A 22,412-nucleotide genomic window follows, 5' to 3' on the forward strand; every position below is an offset into this window, starting at 1 on the left:
ACCCCCACAGTGGAGTAGACGACCATCACAGCAGTGCAGATGAGGTTGAAGACCCCCACAGTGAAACAGACGACCATCACAGCAGTGCAGATGAGGTTGAAGACCCCCACAGTGGAGTAGACGACCAACACAGCAGTGCAGATGAGGTTGAAGACCCCCACAGTGAAACAGACGACCATCACAGCAGTGCAGATGAGGTTGAAGGCCCCCACAGTGGAGTAGACGACCATCACAGCAGTGCAGATGAGGTTGAAGACCCCCACAGTGGAGCAGACGACCAACACAGTAGTGCAGATGAGGTTGAAGACCCCCACAGTGAAACAGACGACCATCACAGCAGTGCAGATGAGGTTGAAGACCCCCATGGTGGAGTAGACGACCATCACAGCAGTGCAGATGAGGTTGAAGACCCCCACAGTGGAATAGACGACCATCACAGCAGTGCAGATGAGGTTGAAGACCCCCACAGTGGAGTAGACGACCATCACAGCAGTGCAGATGAGGTTGAAGACCCCCACAGCTGAGTAGACGACCATCACAGCAGTGCAGATGAGGTTGAAGACCCCCGCAGTGGAGTAGACGACCATCACAGCAGTGCAGATGAGGTTGAAGACCCCCACAGTGGAGCAGACGACAACCATAGTAGTGCAGATGAGGTTGAAGACCCCCACAGTGGAGCAGACGACAACCATAGTAGTGCAGATGAGGTTGAAGACCCCCACAGTGGAGTAGACGACCATCACAGCAGTGCAGATGAGGTTGAAGACCCCCACAGTGGAGTAGACGACCATCACAGCAGTGCAGATGAGGTTGAAGACCCCCACAGTGGAGCAGACGACAACCATAGTAGTGCAGATGAGGTTGAAGACCCCCACAGTGGAGCAGACGACCATCACAGCAGTGCAGATGAGGTTGAAGACCCCCACAGTGGAGCAGACGACAACCATAGTAGTGCAGATGAGGTTGAAGACCCCCACAGTGGAGCAGACGACAACCATAGTAGTGCAGATGAGGTTGAAGACCCCCACAGTGGAGTAGACGACCATCACAGCAGTGCAGATGAGGTTGAAGACCCCCACAGTGGAGTAGACGACCATCACAGCAGTGCAGATGAGGTTGAAGACCCCCACAGTGGAGCAGACGACAACCATAGTAGTGCAGATGAGGTTGAAGACCCACACAGTGGAGCAGACGACAACCATAGTAGTGCAGATGAGGTTGAAGACCCCCACAGCGGAGCAGACGACCAACACAGCAGTGCAGATGAGGTTGAAGACCCCCACAGTGAAACAGACGACCATCACATTAGTGCAGATGAGGTTGAAGACCCCCACAGTGGAGTAGACGACCAACAGAGCAGCGCAGATGAGGTTGAAGACCCCCACAGTGGAGCAGACGACCATCACAGCAGTGCAGATGAGGTTGAAGACCCCCACAGTGGAGTAGACGACCATCACAGTAGTGCAGATGAGGTTGAAGACCCCCACAGTGGAGCAGAAGACCACCACAGCAGCGCAGATGAGGTTGAAGACCCCCACAGTGGAGTAGACGACCAAAACACCAGAAGCGGAGATGAGGTTGAAGACCCCCACAGTGGAGTAGACGACCATCACAGTAGTGCAGATGAGGTTGAAGACCACCACAGTGGAGCAGACGACCATCACAGCAGTGCAGATGAGGTTGAAGACCCCCACAGTGGAGTAGACGACCATCACAGCAGTGCAGATGAGGTTGAAGACCCCCACAGTGGAGCAGACGACCAACACAGTAGTGCAGATGAGGTTGAAGACCCCCACAGTGGAGCAGACGACCAACACAGTAGTGCAGATGAGGTTGAAGACCCCCACAGTGAAACAGACGACCATCACAGCAGTGCAGATGAGGTTGAAGACCCCCACAGTGGAGTAGACGACCATCACAGCCGTGCAGATGAGGTTGAAGACCCCCACAGCTGAGTAGACGACCATCACAGCAGTGCAGATGAGGTTGAAGACCCCCACAGTGGAGTAGACGACCATCACAGCAGTGCAGATGAGGTTTAAGACCCCCACAGTGGAGCAGACGACAACCATAGTAGTGCAGATGAGGTTGAAGACCCCCACAGTGGAGCAGACGACCATCACAGCAGTGCAGATGAGGTTGAAGACCCCCACAGTGGAGCAGACGACAACCATAGTAGTGCAGATGAGGTTGAAGACCCCCACAGTGGAGCAGACGACAACCATAGTAGTGCAGATGAGGTTGAAGACCCCCACAGTGGAGTAGACGACCATCACAGCAGTGCAGATGAGGTTGAAGACCCCCACAGTGGAGTAGACGACCATCACAGCAGTGCAGATGAGGTTGAAGACCCCCACAGTGGAGCAGACGACAACCATAGTAGTGCAGATGAGGTTGAAGACCCACACAGTGGAGCAGACGACAACCATAGTAGTGCAGATGAGGTTGAAGACCCCCACAGCGGAGCAGACGACCAACACAGCAGTGCAGATGAGGTTGAAGACCCCCACAGTGAAACAAACGACCATCACATTAGTGCAGATGAGGTTGAAGACCCCCACAGTGGAGTAGACGACCAACAGAGCAGCGCAGATGAGGTTGAAGACCCCCACAGTGGAGCAGACGACCATCACAGCAGTGCAGATGAGGTTGAAGACCCCCACAGTGGAGTAGACGACCATCACAGTAGTGCAGATGAGGTTGAAGACCCCCACAGTGGAGCAGAAGACCACCACAGCAGCGCAGATGAGGTTGAAGACCCCCACAGTGGAGTAGACGACCAAAACACCAGAAGCGGAGATGAGGTTGAAGACCCCCACAGTGGAGTAGACGACCATCACAGTAGTGCAGATGAGGTTGAAGACCACCACAGTGGAGCAGAAGACCACCACAGCAGCGCAGATGAGGTTGAAGACCCCCACAGTGGAGTAGACGACCAAAACACCAGAAGCGGAGATGAGGTTGAAGACCCCCACAGTGGAGCAGACGACCAACACAGCAGTGCAGATGAGGTTGAAGACCCCCACAGTGGAGCAGAAGACCAACACAGCAGTGCAGATGAGGTTGAAGACCCCCACAGTGGAGCAGACGACCAACACAGTAGTGCAGATGAGGTTGAAGACCCCCACGGTGGAGCAGACGACCATCACAGCAGCGCAGATGAGGTTGAAGACCCCCACAGTGGAGCAGACGACCAACACAGTAGTGCAGATGAGGTTGAAGACCCCCACGGTGGAGCAGACGACCAACACAGCAGTGCAGATGAGGTTGAAGACCCCCACAGTGGAGCAGACGACCAACACAGTAGTGCAGATGAGGTTGAAGACCCCCACAGTGAAACAGACGACCATCACAGCAGTGCAGATGAGGTTGAAGACCCCCACAGTGGAGTAGACGACCAACACAGCAGTGCAGATGAGGTTGAAGACCCCCACAGTGAAACAGACGACCATCACAGCAGTGCAGATGAGGTTGAAGACCCCCACAGTGGAGTAGACGACCATCACAGCAGTGCAGATGAGGTTGAAGACCCCCACAGTGGAGCAGACGACCAACACAGTAGTGCAGATGAGGTTGAAGACCCCCACAGTGAAACAGACGACCATCACAGCAGTGCAGATGAGGTTGAAGACCCCCACGGTGGAGTAGACGACCATCACAGCAGTGCAGATGAGGTTGAAGACCCCCACAGTGGAATAGACGACCATCACAGCAGTGCAGATGAGGTTGAAGACCCCCACAGTGGAGTAGACGACCATCACAGCAGTGCAGATGAGGTTGAAGACCCCCACAGCTGAGTAGACGACCATCACAGCAGTGCAGATGAGGTTGAAGACCCCCGCAGTGGAGTAGACGACCATCACAGCAGTGCAGATGAGGTTGAAGACCCCCACAGTGGAGCAGACGACAACCATAGTAGTGCAGATGAGGTTGAAGACCCCCACAGTGGAGCAGACGACAACCATAGTAGTGCAGATGAGGTTGAAGACCCCCACAGTGGAGTAGACGACCATCACAGCAGTGCAGATGAGGTTGAAGACCCCCACAGTGGAGTAGACGACCATCACAGCAGTGCAGATGAGGTTGAAGACCCCCACAGTGGAGCAGACGACAACCATAGTAGTGCAGATGAGGTTGAAGACCCACACAGTGGAGCAGACGACAACCATAGTAGTGCAGATGAGGTTGAAGACCCCCAGAGCGGAGCAGACGACCAACACAGCAGTGCAGATGAGGTTGAAGACCCCCACAGTGGAGTAGACGACCAACACAGCAGTGCAGATGAGGTTGAAGACCCCCACAGTGGAGTAGACGACCATCACAGCAGTGCAGATGAGGTTGAAGACCCCCACAGTGGAGCAGACGACCAACACAGTAGTGCAGATGAGGTAAAGACCCCCACAGTGGAGCAGACGACCAACACAGTAGTGCAGATGAGGTTGAAGACCCTCACAGTGAAACAGACGACCATCACAGCAGTGCAGATGAGGTTGAAGACCCCCACAGTGGAGTAGACGACCATCACAGCAGTGCAGATGAGGTTGAAGACCCCCACAGTGGAGTAGACGACCAACACAGTAGTGCAGATGAGGTAAAGACCCCCACAGTGGAGCAGACGACCAACACAGTAGTGCAGATGAGGTTGAAGACCCCCACAGTGAAACAGACGACCATCACAGCAGTGCAGATGAGGTTGAAGACCCCCACAGTGGAGTAGACGACCATCACAGCAGTGCAGATGAGGTTGAAGACCCCCACAGTGGAGTAGACGACCATCACAGCAGTGCAGATGAGGTTGAAGACCCCCACAGTGGAGCAGACGACCAACACAGTAGTGCAGATGAGGTAAAGACCCCCACAGTGGAGCAGACGACCAACACAGTAGTGCAGATGAGGTTGAAGACCCCCACAGTGAAACAGACGACCATCACAGCAGTGCAGATGAGGTTGAAGACCCCCACAGTGGAGCAGACGACCAACACAGTAGTGCAGATGAGGTTGAAGACCCCCACAGTGAAACAGACGACCATCACAGCAGTGCAGATGAGGTTGAAGACCCCCACAGTGGAGTAGACGACCATAACAGCAGTGCAGATGAGGTTGAAGACCCCCACAGTGGAGTAGACGACCATCACAGTAGTCCAGATGAGGTTGAAGACCACCACGGTGGAGCAGACGACCAACACAGCAGTGCAGATGAGGTTGAAGACCCCCACGGTGGAGCAGACGACCAACACAGCAGTGCAGATGAGGTTGAAGACCCCCACAGTGGAGCAGACGACCATCACAGTAGTGCAGATGAGGTTGAAGACCCCCACAGTGGAGCAGACGACCATCACAGCAGTGCAGATGAGGTTGAAGACCCCCACGGTGGAGCAGACGACCAACACAGCAGTGCAGATGAGGTTGAAGACCCCCACAGTGGAGCAAACGACCATCACAGCAGTGCAGATGAGGTTGAAGACCCCCACAGTGGAGCAGACGACAACCATAGTAGTGCAGATGAGGTTGAAGACCCCCACAGTGGAGTAGACGACCATCACAGCAGTGCAGATGAGGTTGAAGACCCCCACAGTGGAGCAGACGACAACCATAGTAGTGCAGATGAGGTTGAAGACCCCCACAGTGGAGCAGACGACAACCATAGTAGTGCAGATGAGGTTGAAGACCCCCACAGTGGAGTAGACGACCATCACAGCAGTGCAGATGAGGTTGAAGACCCCCACGGTGGAGTAGACGACCAACACAGCAGTGCAGATGAGGTTGAAGACCCCCACAGTGGAGTAGACGACCATCACAGTAGTGCAGATGAGGTTGAAGACCCCCACAGTGGAGTAGACGACCATCATAGTAGTGCAGATGAGGTTGAAGACCCCCACAGTGGAGTAGACGACCATCACAGCAGTGCAGATGAGGTTGAAGACCCCCACAGTGGAACAGACGACCACCACAGCAGTGCAGATGAGGTTGAAGACCCCCACAGTGGAGCAGAAGACCACCACAGCAGTGCAGATGAGGTTGAAGACCCCCACGGTGGAGCAGACGACCACCACAGCAGTGCAGATGAGGTTGAAGACCCCCACGGTGGAGCAGACGACCATCACAGCAGTGCAGATGAGGTTGAAGACCCCCACAGTGGAACAGACGACCACCACAGCAGTGCAGATGAGGTTGAAGACCCCCACAGTGGAGCAGAAGACCACCACAGCAGCGCAGATGAGGTTGAAGACCCCCACAGTGGAGTAGACGACCAAAACACCAGAAGCGGAGATGAGGTTGAAGACCCCCACAGTGGAGTAGACGACCATCACAGTAGTGCAGATGAGGTTGAAGACCACCACAGTGGAGCAGACGACCATCACAGCAGTGCAGATGAGGTTGAAGACCCCCACAGTGGAGTAGACGACCATCACAGCAGTGCAGATGAGGTTGAAGACCCCCACAGTGGAGCAGACGACCAACACAGTAGTGCAGATGAGGTTGAAGACCCCCACAGTGAAACAGACGACCATCACAGCAGTGCAGATGAGGTTGAAGACCCCCACAGTGGAGTAGACGACCATCACAGCAGTGCAGATGAGGTTGAAGACCCCCACAGTGGAGCAGACGACCAACACAGTAGTGCAGATGAGGTTGAAGACCCCCACAGTGAAACAGACGACCATCACAGCAGTGCAGATGAGGTTGAAGACCCCCACAGTGGAGTAGACGACCATCACAGCCGTGCAGATGAGGTTGAAGACCCCCACAGCTGAGTAGACGACCATCACAGCAGTGCAGATGAGGTTGAAGACCCCCACAGTGGAGTAGACGACCATCACAGCAGTGCAGATGAGGTTTAAGACCCCCACAGTGGAGCAGACGACAACCATAGTAGTGCAGATGAGGTTGAAGACCCCCACAGTGGAGCAGACGACCATCACAGCAGTGCAGATGAGGTTGAAGACCCCCACAGTGGAGCAGACGACAACCATAGTAGTGCAGATGAGGTTGAAGACCCCCACAGTGGAGTAGACGACCATCACAGCAGTGCAGATGAGGTTGAAGACCCCCACAGTGGAGTAGACGACCATCACAGCAGTGCAGATGAGGTTGAAGACCCCCACAGTGGAGCAGACGACAACCATAGTAGTGCAGATGAGGTTGAAGACCCACACAGTGGAGCAGACGACAACCATAGTAGTGCAGATGAGGTTGAAGACCCCCACAGCGGAGCAGACGACCAACACAGCAGTGCAGATGAGGTTGAAGACCCCCACAGTGAAACAGACGACCATCACATTAGTGCAGATGAGGTTGAAGACCCCCACAGTGGAGAAGACGACCAACAGAGCAGCGCAGATGAGGTTGAAGACCCCCACAGTGGAGCAGACGACCATCACAGCAGTGCAGATGAGGTTGAAGACCCCCACAGTGGAGTAGACGACCATCACAGTAGTGCAGATGAGGTTGAAGACCCCCACAGTGGAGCAGAAGACCACCACAGCAGCGCAGATGAGGTTGAAGACCCCCACAGTGGAGTAGACGACCAAAACACCAGAAGCGGAGATGAGGTTGAAGACCCCCACAGTGGAGCAGACGACCAACACAGCAGTGCAGATGAGGTTGAAGACCCCCACAGTGGAGCAGAAGACCAACACAGCAGTGCAGATGAGGTTGAAGACCCCCACAGTGGAGCAGAAGACCAACACAGCAGTGCAGATGAGGTTGAAGACCCCCACAGTGGAGCAGACGACCAACACAGTAGTGCAGATGAGGTTGAAGACCCCACTGTGGAGCAGACGACCATCACAGCAGCGCAGATGAGGTTGAAGACCCCCACAGTGGAGCAGACGACCAACACAGTAGTGCAGATGAGGTTGAAGACCCCCACGGTGGAGCAGACGACCAACACAGCAGTGCAGATGAGGTTGAAGACCCCCACAGTGGAGCAGACGACCAACACAGTAGTGCAGATGAGGTTGAAGACCCCCACAGTGAAACAGACGACCATCACAGCAGTGCAGATGAGGTTGAAGACCCCCACAGTGGAGCAGACGACAACCATAGTAGTGCAGATGAGGTTGAAGACCCCCACAGTGGAGTAGACGACCATCACAGCAGTGCAGATGAGGTTGAAGACCCCCACAGTGAAACAGACGACCATCACAGCAGTGCAGATGAGGTTGAAGACCCCCACAGTGGAGTAGACGACCAACACAGCAGTGCAGATGAGGTTGAAGACCCCCACAGTGAAACAGACGACCATCACAGCAGTGCAGATGAGGTTGAAGACCCCCACAGTGGAGTAGACGACCATCACAGCAGTGCAGATGAGGTTGAAGACCCCCACAGTGAAACAGACGACCATCACAGCAGTGCAGATGAGGTTGAAGACCCCCACGGTGGAGTAGACGACCATCACAGCAGTGCAGATGAGGTTGAAGACCCCCACAGTGGAATAGACGACCATCACAGCAGTGCAGATGAGGTTGAAGACCCCCACAGTGGAGTAGACGACCATCACAGCAGTGCAGATGAGGTTGAAGACCCCCACAGCTGAGTAGACGACCATCACAGCAGTGCAGATGAGGTTGAAGACCCCCGCAGTGGAGTAGACGACAACCATAGTAGTGCAGATGAGGTTGAAGACCCCCACAGTGGAGTAGACGACCATCACAGCAGTGCAGATGAGGTTGAAGACCCCCACAGTGAAACAGACGACCATCACAGCAGTGCAGATGAGGTTGAAGACCCCCACAGTGGAGTAGACGACCAACACAGCAGTGCAGATGAGGTTGAAGACCCCCACAGTGAAACAGACGACCATCACAGCAGTGCAGATGAGGTTGAAGACCCCCACAGTGGAGTAGACGACCATCACAGCAGTGCAGATGAGGTTGAAGACCCCCACAGTGAAACAGACGACCATCACAGCAGTGCAGATGAGGTTGAAGACCCCCACGGTGGAGTAGACGACCATCACAGCAGTGCAGATGAGGTTGAAGACCCCCACAGTGGAATAGACGACCATCACAGCAGTGCAGATGAGGTTGAAGACCCCCACAGTGGAGTAGACGACCATCACAGCAGTGCAGATGAGGTTGAAGACCCCCACAGCTGAGTAGACGACCATCACAGCAGTGCAGATGAGGTTGAAGACCCCCGCAGTGGAGTAGACGACCATCACAGCAGTGCAGATGAGGTTGAAGACCCCCACAGTGGAGCAGACGACCACCACAGCAGCGCAGATGAGGTTGAAGACCCCCACAGTGGAGTAGACGACCAACAGAGCAGCGCAGATGAGGTTGAAGACCCCCACAGTGGAGCAGACGACCATCACAGCAGTGCAGATGAGGTTGAAGACCCCCACAGTGGAGTAGACGACCATCACAGCAGTGCAGATGAGGTTGAAGACCCCCACAGTGGAGCAAACGACCAACACAGTAGTGCAGATGAGGTTGAAGACCCCCACAGTGAAACAGACGACCATCACAGCAGTGCAGATGAGGTTGAAGACCCCCACAGTGGAGTAGACGACCATCACAGCAGTGCAGATGAGGTTGAAGACCCCCACAGTGGAGCAGACGACCAACACAGTAGTGCAGATGAGGTTGAAGACCCCCACAGTGAAACAGACGACCATCACAGCAGTGCAGATGAGGTTGAAGACCCCCACAGTGGAGTAGACGACCATCACAGCCGTGCAGATGAGGTTGAAGACCCCCACAGCTGAGTAGACGACCATCACAGCAGTGCAGATGAGGTTGAAGACCCCCACAGTGGAGTAGACGACCATCACAGCAGTGCAGATGAGGTTTAAGACCCCCACAGTGGAGCAGACGACAACCATAGTAGTGCAGATGAGGTTGAAGACCCCCACAGTGGAGCAGACGACCATCACAGCAGTGCAGATGAGGTTGAAGACCCCCACAGTGGAGCAGACGACAACCATAGTAGTGCAGATGAGGTTGAAGACCCCCACAGTGGAGCAGACGACAACCATAGTAGTGCAGATGAGGTTGAAGACCCCCACAGTGGAGTAGACGACCATCACAGCAGTGCAGATGAGGTTGAAGACCCCCACAGTGGAGTAGACGACCATCACAGCAGTGCAGATGAGGTTGAAGACCCCCACAGTGGAGCAGACGACAACCATAGTAGTGCAGATGAGGTTGAAGACCCACACAGTGGAGCAGACGACAACCATAGTAGTGCAGATGAGGTTGAAGACCCCCACAGCGGAGCAGACGACCAACACAGCAGTGCAGATGAGGTTGAAGACCCCCACAGTGAAACAGACGACCATCACATTAGTGCAGATGAGGTTGAAGACCCCCACAGTGGAGTAGACGACCAACAGAGCAGCGCAGATGAGGTTGAAGACCCCCACAGTGGAGCAGACGACCATCACAGCAGTGCAGATGAGGTTGAAGACCCCCACAGTGGAGTAGACGACCATCACAGTAGTGCAGATGAGGTTGAAGACCCCCACAGTGGAGCAGAAGACCACCACAGCAGCGCAGATGAGGTTGAAGACCCCCACAGTGGAGTAGACGACCAAAACACCAGAAGCGGAGATGAGGTTGAAGACCCCCACAGTGGAGTAGACGACCATCACAGTAGTGCAGATGAGGTTGAAGACCACCACAGTGGAGCAGACGACCATCACAGCAGTGCAGATGAGGTTGAAGACCCCCACAGTGGAGTAGACGACCATCACAGCAGTGCAGATGAGGTTGAAGACCCCCACAGTGGAGCAGACGACCAACACAGTAGTGCAGATGAGGTTGAAGACCCCCACAGTGGAGCAGACGACCAACACAGTAGTGCAGATGAGGTTGAAGACCCCCACAGTGAAACAGACGACCATCACAGCAGTGCAGATGAGGTTGAAGACCCCCACAGTGGAGTAGACGACCATCACAGCCGTGCAGATGAGGTTGAAGACCCCCACAGCTGAGTAGACGACCATCACAGCAGTGCAGATGAGGTTGAAGACCCCCACAGTGGAGTAGACGACCATCACAGCAGTGCAGATGAGGTTTAAGACCCCCACAGTGGAGCAGACGACAACCATAGTAGTGCAGATGAGGTTGAAGACCCCCACAGTGGAGCAGACGACCATCACAGCAGTGCAGATGAGGTTGAAGACCCCCACAGTGGAGCAGACGACAACCATAGTAGTGCAGATGAGGTTGAAGACCCCCACAGTGGAGCAGACGACAACCATAGTAGTGCAGATGAGGTTGAAGACCCCCACAGTGGAGTAGACGACCATCACAGCAGTGCAGATGAGGTTGAAGACCCCCACAGTGGAGTAGACGACCATCACAGCAGTGCAGATGAGGTTGAAGACCCCCACAGTGGAGCAGACGACAACCATAGTAGTGCAGATGAGGTTGAAGACCCACACAGTGGAGCAGACGACAACCATAGTAGTGCAGATGAGGTTGAAGACCCCCACAGCGGAGCAGACGACCAACACAGCAGTGCAGATGAGGTTGAAGACCCCCACAGTGAAACAAACGACCATCACATTAGTGCAGATGAGGTTGAAGACCCCCACAGTGGAGTAGACGACCAACAGAGCAGCGCAGATGAGGTTGAAGACCCCCACAGTGGAGCAGACGACCATCACAGCAGTGCAGATGAGGTTGAAGACCCCCACAGTGGAGTAGACGACCATCACAGTAGTGCAGATGAGGTTGAAGACCCCCACAGTGGAGCAGAAGACCACCACAGCAGCGCAGATGAGGTTGAAGACCCCCACAGTGGAGTAGACGACCAAAACACCAGAAGCGGAGATGAGGTTGAAGACCCCCACAGTGGAGTAGACGACCATCACAGTAGTGCAGATGAGGTTGAAGACCACCACAGTGGAGCAGAAGACCACCACAGCAGCGCAGATGAGGTTGAAGACCCCCACAGTGGAGTAGACGACCAAAACACCAGAAGCGGAGATGAGGTTGAAGACCCCCACAGTGGAGCAGACGACCAACACAGCAGTGCAGATGAGGTTGAAGACCCCCACAGTGGAGCAGAAGACCAACACAGCAGTGCAGATGAGGTTGAAGACCCCCACAGTGGAGCAGACGACCAACACAGTAGTGCAGATGAGGTTGAAGACCCCCACGTTGGAGCAGACGACCATCACAGCAGCGCAGATGAGGTTGAAGACCCCCACAGTGGAGCAGACGACCAACACAGTAGTGCAGATGAGGTTGAAGACCCCCACGGTGGAGCAGACGACCAACACAGCAGTGCAGATGAGGTTGAAGACCCCCACAGTGGAGCAGACGACCAACACAGTAGTGCAGATGAGGTTGAAGACCCCCACAGTGAAACAGACGACCATCACAGCAGTGCAGATGAGGTTGAAGACCCCCACAGTGGAGCAGACGACAACCATAGTAGTGCAGATGAGGTTGAAGACCCCCACAGTGGAGTAGACGACCATCACAGCAGTGCAGATGAGGTTGAAGACCCCCACAGTGAAACAGACGACCATCACAGCAGTGCAGATGAGGTTGAAGACCCCCACAGTGGAGTAGACGACCAACACAGCAGTGCAGATGAGGTTGAAGACCCCCACAGTGAAACAGACGACCATCACAGCAGTGCAGATGAGGTTGAAGACCCCCACAGTGGAGTAGACGACCATCACAGCAGTGAAGATGAGGTTGAAGACCCCCACAGTGGAGCAGACGACCAACACAGTAGTGCAGATGAGGTTGAAGACCCCCACAGTGAAACAGACGACCATCACAGCAGTGCAGATGAGGTTGAAGACCCCCACGGTGGAGTAGACGACCATCACAGCAGTGCAGATGAGGTTGAAGACCCCCACAGTGGAATAGACGACCATCACAGCAGTGCAGATGAGGTTGAAGACCCCCACAGTGGAGTAGACGACCATCACAGCAGTGCAGATGAGGTTGAAGACCCCCACAGCTGAGTAGACGACCATCACAGCAGTGCAGATGAGGTTGAAGACCCCCACAGCTGAGTAGACGACCATCACAGCAGTGCAGATGAGGTTGAAGACCCCCGCAGTGGAGTAGACGACCATCACAGCAGTGCAGATGAGGTTGAAGACCCCCACAGTGGAGCAGACGACAACCATAGTAGTGCAGATGAGGTTGAAGACCCCCACAGTGGAGCAGACGACAACCATAGTAGTGCAGATGAGGTTGAAGACCCCCACAGTGGAGTAGACGACCATCACAGCAGTGCAGATGAGGTTGAAGACCCCCACAGTGGAGTAGACGACCATCACAGCAGTGCAGATGAGGTTGAAGACCCCCACAGTGGAGCAGACGACAACCATAGTAGTGCAGATGAGGTTGAAGACCCACACAGTGGAGCAGACGACAACCATAGTAGTGCAGATGAGGTTGAAGACCCCCACAGCGGAGCAGACGACCAACACAGCAGTGCAGATGAGGTTGAAGACCCCCACAGTGGAGTAGACGACCAACACAGCAGTGCAGATGAGGTTGAAGACCCCCACAGTGGAGTAGACGACCATCACAGCAGTGCAGATGAGGTTGAAGACCCCCACAGTGGAGCAGACGACCAACACAGTAGTGCAGATGAGGTAAAGACCCCCACAGTGGAGCAGACGACCAACACAGTAGTGCAGATGAGGTTGAAGACCCTCACAGTGAAACAGACGACCATCACAGCAGTGCAGATGAGGTTGAAGACCCCCACAGTGGAGTAGACGACCATCACAGCAGTGCAGATGAGGTTGAAGACCCCCACAGTGGAGTAGACGACCAACACAGTAGTGCAGATGAGGTAAAGACCCCCACAGTGGAGCAGACGACCAACACAGTAGTGCAGATGAGGTTGAAGACCCCCACAGTGAAACAGACGACCATCACAGCAGTGCAGATGAGGTTGAAGACCCCCACAGTGGAGTAGACGACCATCACAGCAGTGCAGATGAGGTTGAAGACCCCCACAGTGGAGTAGACGACCATCACAGCAGTGCAGATGAGGTTGAAGACCCCCACAGTGGAGCAGACGACCAACACAGTAGTGCAGATGAGGTAAAGACCCCCACAGTGGAGCAGACGACCAACACAGTAGTGCAGATGAGGTTGAAGACCCCCACAGTGAAACAGACGACCATCACAGCAGTGCAGATGAGGTTGAAGACCCCCACAGTGGAACAGACGACCACCACAGCAGTGCAGATGAGGTTGAAGACCCCCACAGTGGAACAGACGACCACCACAGCAGTGCAGATGAGGTTGAAGACCCCCACGGTGGAGCAGACGACCACCACAGCAGTGCAGATGAGGTTGAAGACCCCCACGGTGGAGCAGACGACCACCACAGCAGTGCAGATGAGGTTGAAGACCCCCACGGTGGAGCAGACGACCATCACAGCAGTGCAGATGAGGTTGAAGACCCCCACGGTGGAGCAGACGACCATCACAGCAGTGCAGATGAGGTTGAAGACCCCCACAGTGGAACAGACGACCACCACAGCAGTGCAGATGAGGTTGAAGACCCCCACAGTGGAGCAGAAGACCACCACAGCAGTGCAAATGAGGTTGAAGACCCCCACAGTGGAGTAGACGACCATCACAGCAGTGCAGATGAGGTTGAAGACCCCCACAGTGGAACAGACGACCACCACAGCAGTGCAGATGAGGTTGAAGACCCCCACAGTGGAACAGACGACCACCACAGCAGTGCAGATGAGGTTGAAGACCCCCACGGTGGAGCAGACGACCACCACAGCAGTGCAGATGAGGTTGAAGACCCCCACGGTGGAGCAGACGACCACCACAGCAGTGCAGATGAGGTTGAAGACCCCCACGGTGGAGCAGACGACCATCACAGCAGTGCAGATGAGGTTGAAGACCCCCACAGTGGAACAGACGACCACCACAGCAGTGCAGATGAGGTTGAAGACCCCCACAGTGGAGCAGAAGACCACCACAGCAGTGCAGATGAGGTTGAAGACCCCCACAGTGGAGTAGACGACCATCACAGCAGTGCAGATGAGGTTGAAGACCCCCACAGTGGAACAGACGACCACCACAGCAGCGCAGATGAGGTTGAAGACCCCCACAGTGGAGCAGAAGACCACCACAGCAGTGCAGATGAGGTTGAAGACCCCCACGGTGGAGCAGACGACCACCACAGCAGTGCAGATGAGGTTGAAGACCCCCACGGTGGAGCAGACGACCATCACAGCAGTGCAGATGAGGTTGAAGACCCCCACGGTGGAGCAGACGACCACCACAGCACTGCAGATGAGGTTGAAGACCCCCACAGTGGAGCAGACTGAGCAGGGAGCCCGGTTGGAGTCCTCTCTTTACTCTCCACAGTTAGTTTAAATATCCTTTCTTGTGTGTATTTCCATCTTGTAATGCCGCTGTTTTGGGGTATTTTTTAGGGCTGGGTATTGACACAAATTTCACAATTCAATTCGATTTTGATTCACAAGCTTTCGATTTGATTTTCGATTCGCTTCGATTCAATTCAATATTGATTATTTTGGAAATGTATCAGGCGCAATACATGGAAAATTTTCTCAAGGAAAACTCATTTCTGAACTAATGTTGTAAACTATGGGAGTCAGTTGATACTACATTAGCCTACTAATATTGAAGGTAAAAATTAACTGATTTGTATACAAACACTTAAAATGACACTATTATTATAAAAAACAAACATAATTTAAAGTTATAATATTAACTTAATTACATAATCATAATTCTACTCCAATTCGTTTTTTGAAATGTAAACATTTAAATGGTGGCTGTAATAACTTGCCAGATTTATTCGTAAATACATGCATTAAATATTGAAGAACATTAAAAATGACAATGAATATCCTATGCAATGGTGCATATAATTAGCAAAATGCTCCTCTCTAGAGTAAATTTTTCTAGCTGACTAATGAGTTTATGGACACTGGATATGGTTTTTCTGAGGTAAATGTGATGTTACATGACATTGTTTACAAGCCGTTTTACTTACATCTTTCTGCAGTTGAAACCATAGACTGTAAAAAAAATATGGACGTAGTGTCCGTGACGTCACCCATAGGATTCGGATGAGCAGTTTTGAAGCTCAAGTATGGACAAGATGGCCGTTGAAACACTGATTGAGCTATTCTATGTGACATGATACTATTTCGGTAAGATGTCCTGTATCTTTTAACACACTTTCAGAAGCTCATTCATGTTTATTTCGTGCTGTTACTGGTATTAAGGCGGAAGAGAAGATCTGTTCATGTGCGCTCCGTGCTGTTCTCTTGAGCTGAGCGGAGGCAGAGCGAGCTCACGCCACAGCGCCAAAACGGTATTTATGTTTTTGAATTTCGTTAAAAAATAGACGCAATTTGAAATCTGAGACTTTGTTTCACATCAATAGTAATAAAGCACAAAGATTATTGTGATTTATTGGATGGGAGGTTCGCTACAATTTTTATTTCATTCATTAACTGAAAACAGGATCACTAATTGATTCTTTGGATTTAAGAATCGATATTGTTTTATAAAAGTCAGAATCGATTAAAATCGAGAAATCCATAATTTTTACACAGCCCTAGTATTTTTTCATATAAATTATTTGTAATAGAGTAGATCGTAGTGAAAATCGTAGTGAAGTTAGTATTGTGAAGGCCTGTCGCGATTGGTCGATACAATCAACTGTGTCAACACTTAATTAGTCGACGTCAATATTTTTAGTCGACTGGGTAAGTTTGGTACGATTTGAAATTGTATTAGTACCGACAGCACTCTAATAAGAGAAGTATTTCTTCATTTGCGTGCGAGCGCTCTGCTTCCACCATTCACCAAACAATGAAGCAGAACAGTCAAATATATACACGCAGCTCAGGAAAAAGAAAGCAACAGAAGTGCGGCGCACCCGGACTGTGACCTGAAGCGCACTCAACCGCACACACGCCTTTCACTCAGACAGATCGCAACACCAGTTTCGCGGATTATTGGGTTTGAATGGCCAAAAATATGTAAAAATGCACGTCCTGACGAGTATTCGGGTAAACGCAGTCGGATATGTTTTTAGTGAATGTATACAGAGTTGAATGAGAAATCGGGTGTTACAATGAATTCGGTCCGTGCAGCTCTTAAAGGGCCGGACCTCATATTCTGTGTGAAGCAGGGCAGGAACATGCCGCCCAAGTGAGTTTTTAGGGTTTTTTAACCCTAAAACAATGATAAAACAATGAATAGTAAGTAAGTTCGGTCATATTATTCAATTACTTTTACTGTTTTTTACTTGTTACTTGTTAAGTAGTACACTACTGAAGGCCAACGTTGCAAGTTAAATTAAAAGTAAAATTGTTGAAAATTGTGATAAATTAGTCGACAGATTAATCAATATAAAATAGTCGTTAGTGGCAGCCCTGGTATCGTGAAACGTTTCGCATAGTGAGTTGAATGAATCATTACATCCCTAGTGCTTTATAATCTCTGTAAGGATGTTCACACTGGCATGTAATTATTATTGCAAAAAGGAGGGAATGGTCAAAAACAGGGACATGCAAGCCAAGTCAGTTTTTAGTTTAAAAAAATATATAAAACAATGAATAATAAGTTATGATGTCTTATTATTCAATTACTTTTACTGGGGGGTTTTTTGGCCGTGGTATCGATTTGGTATCGGTATCAAGGTATTTTAGTCTGGTATCGTATCAAAGTCATAATTTTGGTATCGTGACAACACTAGTATCACCTGAGGGTGCTCTTGTTTGCATTTGAGGGTGCTTAGACAATTCACAGAACAGTGTCTGCAAACGGCCATTTCTGCGTCTTTCTCTGACACTTTGATGCTTTCACACTTTCAACATGTTTGCTGCATTAAGAAGCATGCGTGCCTCTCTCTAACACGCGTTGGTTGCTATATTTGATCGCGGCATCAAAAATGTCATTGTTCAGTAAAATGTATTCAGTCTTTTCAATTATTCGTCCGAACACCGAAAGTGCAATTTTTTGCCAAAAAAATTCGGTTGCCGAACATTCGTAGCCTGACGTCGTCATACTCAATTCTAGTCAGAATATGAGTCTGATTCTGCTCTGCTGGGCTGTGATTATGGGGCGTGTTTCAACCGAACCAGGAAAGACCTCAATTGGATAGACCTACAACCAATCAGAGCAACGGAGCGACGCATAACGTTAGCTGTCAAATGTCAACAGAACTCAACTGCACTGTGTTGCCAAGTCCACGGGTTGAAGCGACCCCAATTATGTGATGTACAGACCCAGGAATGCGAATTTTAGCAGGCAGCCCTGCCAAAATAACACATTTTACCCCCCAAATGCCTCTCTTTCCCGGAGAACCCACTGGAAAGCAATTGGGCTTGTTTTTGGCTAGTTTTGAGGAACGTTAGCAATTGGGCGGGTTTCGTTGTAAAAACTTGGCAACCCTGTCTGCGCGCACGCTGGAATAAGTAACCTAACGTTAGAAGAAAAAGATGTGTAAACAATCTTTGCCGGTGTTGTAAACAAAAGAACTGAAGGATACACAGAGTACTTACCAACACGATCATCATTTCTGAGAGAAATAGTAAAGGTGAACGCATATACGAACAAGTTCTCCGTTTAGGATTAGAACGAATTCAACCCCAAGCGCCTTTGATGACATGGATGATTACGTTAATGTTGATCATCTGTCCATCATCGTCTAAAGCCCGCCCTGACAATTGAATTGGTCCGAACAGCTTCTGTTCGGGCATAATTACTTCTCTATTGAGCAAGTCCAGACCGAACTGCCTAAGTAAAAGTGTTGTGGGCGGGGCTAAGTTCGGCTGGCATCCAGGCTAGAACATTCGGTGCATCGCTACTAAATTGCAATAATATATCACTTTATTTTTGATCAAATAAATGCAGCCTTGGTGAGCAGAAATGACTTCTTTCAAAAACATTTAAAAAATCTTACTAACCCTAGTCCACAGAGGACTCTTCTAATAATTCACACCACACTGACATACACAGTCAGCCTAGATAATGTGTTTACTGGGAAAAAAAACAACTGTTGATTCTTGGTAAAGCATCAAGAACAGAAGTTTTCGTGCATTCATCAAAACCTTACACTGATGAGTTAGAGACCACAGTGTCCGGTCAGAGATGTTTGTTTGCTCAGATTCTGAACGCTCATCTGCCTGGACAAGATATGGCAGAGCTCTGCCTGTGTGGCTTGAGTTCTTCTCCTCAAAATCATCTCACTGGAGACCAGGAAAAGAACTGCGGTCGGTGAGACTCTCAGAAATGTTTACATGGATCAGATTTTCAGTCTGATGTGGCAGGAGTGGAATCATATGAGGAAATAGCTGGGGAAAGACAATGTCCGTGGCATGCCTATTGAGCAACATGCAGTGAAGTGTTTTAATATGAGACAGGATTCTGTCTGAATGTTGCTGAAGGCTTCAGAACTAAACAGGAGTCTGGCGGGAGTGATGCGCACAGAAAGAGCGCTGTTTGTTTATCGGCAGATGATTAATAGTCTGAATTATTCCTGCTGCCAAACCGCAAATAGGTAATTACTGTCATACATAAACATCTCAACAGGGTTTTATTCTTTTGTCAAGAGCACAATGTGTTTGATAAGTTCCGCATTGAAAAGTTCAAAACACAAAGTGAAGAGATCTCGATGTGTAGTGTATCTATCTATGTAATATTTTATTGAGCCGTTTCTTTTAACAGTTTAAAATTTCAGTTACCGTGCGTCAAGAACAATATAAATCTCTAGTAGGCCTGTCGCGATAGTCAATATATCAATTAAAATCGCACAATAAAAAAATAAAAAAAATGAGCTCGATAATTTTTCCGGCCGCGATAACTTCCAGCGTCCATTTTTATATCCATTTTCGCTAAGCGTTACATTATAATGATCACGCTCTTATACATGTAAATGCTTCTAATCGCGACAAGACACAAGAGAACACGCTGTATGTCAATGTCGTGTGTGTGTGTGGCATCAGTCTCCAGTCATCAAGTTCTCTTTTGTTCATGAACAACCAATAACACAGAAAATTTTGAGTATTCTCATATTAGGGTCTTAAATTAGTTAAATAACATCTTAAATGAACTTAAAGAGTTGTGAGGAAATGAGATGCGCATCAGATCTCCGGCCGTTCTTAAAGTGACAGGAGCACTGATGATGATGTCATTAATGTTCATCACAGAACAACGGGAACATAGAAAATTGTAGCTTTAATGATGATTAATCTATATTTCACTTATTATTTATGCAGCTAAGAAAGGTGTTTGATAACTTACATTTCTGTATATGTCTAACAGGGAAGGCCACGGGTAAATATAACATTTACTACAATGAGTTTATGTAAAGATTGTTTTAAGTTCACTAAAAAGTTGTTTTTTTAAAGCCTAATAAATGTTGAAATTGGAAGCTTTCAGTTATACTGTAATGTAACGTCCTTAATGTTTCATAGAGACATCAGTGATACTGGCCTTCATTCATAAAAACAAGACAATAAAACACATTTAAAATATGCTGTCAATAAATTGTTTCTACATTAATTTGGATTAATGTATTTGTAATTATTATAATATCAAAACAAATGTATTAATCGTGATTAATTACAGAAAACATTTATTAATTAGTAAATTTTTTAATTGATTCCTAGCACTACCTAAAACGCAATCATCCGTTGCGGGTTTCCAGCTGTTTATTCAATTGCATTTTTTTGTTAAGTTTTGTTCATTTATTGTGGATATTTAAAATGCTTTCCGTTTTCAGTGTTAAATAGTCTTTAGAAATAATAGTTTATTGATCTTTGAAAAGGTGTACTTGCATTATTAAGCCATTCTCATTATTTTAGATGATAATGGTCTCAGAACGACAATATTATCGTTTATCGCAATCATTTCTTGGCCAATTTATCGTCCAGCAAAATTTGTTATCGCGACAGTCCCTAATCTCTAGTCCAGTGTTGTGATCTAACAGACGGTAGAAAGTAACACGACTTACAGCAATATACTCCAGCAAGATAAAGTCATTTTATGCGAAACCATAGACCGTTACCTACAGATGAAGTATAATAACAGGAATATTGAATCATCTGGGAGAGTTTCATCGTGTTGACTGTCGCAACTGAACGCAGTTTGAATGGAGAATGACTGACAGCCTTAGTGGAGGGAAGCATACACGAGAACTTGAATTTAATTACTTAAATATTCATCTGTACCTCACATTAAACTAAACTTCAGAACACTTATTATATATTGCACGAAGCGTTGATGATGCTTTGTAATGTTCTTGTGCCTTTTGTGGGGCACTGGGGCTTAACCCCTTAAATAAACCCCTTAAAAAAAATTATAATTTATGGAGGGGGGGGGGGATTATTATGTACTGCAATGTGTCAAACACATCATACAGTTCAGATAGTCATGTGTCGTATGTCATTTGAAAGGTCTCACGGAGTATAACATAACGTGCCTAATTGTTTTGGGCTTTGACTAAACTTAAGCAAGTTATTTGTAAGTTAAGTCCTGCAAGACCCATAAGTAAATAATATACTGATAGCTGCAGCTGATTTACTGCAGCATTCACGTGGCGTTTTTCCACTCGTAACTTCATGAAATGTGGAAAATTGCACATTGTTATTTACAGCAGATTCTCACGATTAAAAATTGTCACCACAATCTGTCTTTTAGATCTAAAGATATTCCTCGTTGAATTATTACACACAAAAAAAAAGCACAGAGGCACATGAGTGGAGTACAAAAATAACAGTTCTTAGACTTGCCGTTTTCGCTGGTAACTTCATGAAACATACTCCGATTGTTGAAAATGGCACATCCTTATTTTCAGCAGACTCTCATGAGTAAAAAGAGACCAATGTCACCATAATCCGTTACTCATATTGTAAGATATTCCCACATAGATTTATAACACATTATAACCTGACAGGAGCACAGACGCTAAATAAGCTATTGTGGCTCTAAAGTTGCATTTACGCTTGTAACTTCATGAAACGGTCGTTGAAAATGGCACATCAGTACTTACAGTTGATGCTCCAGATTGAAATGAGTCCAAAAATAGCCGATCACGAGATATTCCTCACGGATGTTGTGTTGATCAATGCAGTTTTGAAAAATATGGCAATTCATTTCATAGCAGCTAGGTGGCGCCTGCGAGCAGTACACTCCGGTTTAGCGGAATAACTCAGCGCTTGTTAAGAGTTGATCAAAATGGATAGATGCATTGGAAAGCTGAGATTATAAGCTTTTAACCTATTTTGTGTTATTGTATAATATAGATAATATTGTAATATAATGTATTTTATCAGCAGTTTCTCAGCATTGGATTGTCCAAATGAAAACAAATTTATATTTTCTAAAAATATATAAAGTGTTCTAACAAATGATACCTACCGTTTGACTCCCCTTGCTATAGTTTTGGAGCTATGAGTCTTTAAA

This window comes from Gobio gobio (assembly GCF_949357685.1).
Source record: "Gobio gobio genome assembly, chromosome: 13".
Taxonomy (NCBI): domain Eukaryota; kingdom Metazoa; phylum Chordata; class Actinopteri; order Cypriniformes; family Gobionidae; genus Gobio; species Gobio gobio.